This window comes from Triticum aestivum, unplaced genomic scaffold, assembly GCF_018294505.1.
Source record: "Triticum aestivum cultivar Chinese Spring unplaced genomic scaffold, IWGSC CS RefSeq v2.1 scaffold29686, whole genome shotgun sequence".
Classification (NCBI taxonomy): Eukaryota; Viridiplantae; Streptophyta; class Magnoliopsida; order Poales; family Poaceae; genus Triticum; species Triticum aestivum.
This window is the reverse complement of record NW_025265977.1, coordinates 1-1,245: the sequence shown is the minus strand read 5'-3', so window position 1 is coordinate 1,245 and position 1,245 is coordinate 1. Positions and strand designations below refer to the sequence as shown.

Sequence of the window (1,245 nt, the reverse complement as noted above, 5' to 3'; positions counted from 1 at the left end):
GGAAACTTCGGAGGGAACCAGCTACTAGATGGTTCGATTAGTCTTTCGCCCCTATACCCAAGTCAGACGAACGATTTGCACGTCAGTATCGCTTCGAGCCTCCACCGGAGTTTCCTCTGGCTTCGCCCCGCTCAGGCATAGTTCACCATCTTTCGGGTCCCGACAGGCGTGCTCCAACTCGAACCCTTCACAGAAGATCAGGGTCGGCCAGCGGTGTGGCCCGTGAGGGCCTCCCGCTCGTCAGCTTCCTTGCGCATCCCAGGTTTCAGAACCCGTCGACTCGCACGCATGTCAGACTCCTTGGTCCGTGTTTCAAGACGGGTCGGATGGGGAGCCCGCAGGCCGTTGCAGCGCAGTGCCCCGAGGGACACGCCTTTCGGCGCACGGGTACTGGTCGTGCCGACGACGGCCACCGGGGGCACCTAGGGCCCCCGGGCTTTGGCCGCCGGCGCGGCCGACAACAGTCCACACCCCGAGCCGAGCGGCGGACCAGCAAGAGCCGTTCCGCATACGGCCGGGGCGCATCGCCGGCCCCCATCCGCTTCCCTCCTGGCAATTTCAAGCACTCTTTGACTCTCTTTTCAAAGTCCTTTTCATCTTTCCCTCGCGGTACTTGTTCGCTATCGGTCTCTCGCCTGTATTTAGCCTTGGACGGAGTCTACCGCCCGATTTGGGCTGCATTCCCAAACAACCCGACTCGTTGACGGCGCCTCGTGGGGCGACAGGGTCCGGGCCGGACAGGGCTCTCACCCTCCCAGGCGCCACTTTCCAGGGGACTTGGGCCCGGTCCGTCGCTGAGGACGCCTCTCCAGACTACAATTCGGACGGCATAGCCGCCCGATTCTCAAGCTGGGCTGCTCCCGGTTCGCTCGCCGTTACTAGGGGAATCCTTGTAAGTTTCTTCTCCTCCGCTTATTTATATGCTTAAACTCAGCGGGTAGTCCCGCCTGACCTGGGGTCGCGGTCGAAGCGACGTGCGCTTCGTTTGTTGGGTCGTTCAAAGGCCATAATGCCAGCTGCGCGCCGGATGCACTGCATTGATAAAGCGAGGACGCCCACCATGCGCTGTGTCCGGCGCGGTACGCCGGCAGCCCAATCTTCGGTCCACCGTCCCTTGAGAGACGAGGGACCAGATGCCGCATCCCGATTCCCGTTGAGAGTGGTTGGGAGCGTGTTTTGGCGTGACGCCCAGGCAGGCGTGCCCTCGGCCGAGTGGCCTCGGGCGCAACTTGCGTTCAAAGACTC

General features: G+C 62.4%; 1 pseudogene; it reads left to right on the top strand.

Moving 5' to 3' along the window:
• The first annotated feature begins 288 nt into the window (after positions 1-288).
• Positions 289-928, top strand: LOC123177965 (uncharacterized; annotated as a pseudogene).
• The last annotated feature ends 317 nt before the right edge of the window (positions 929-1,245 follow it).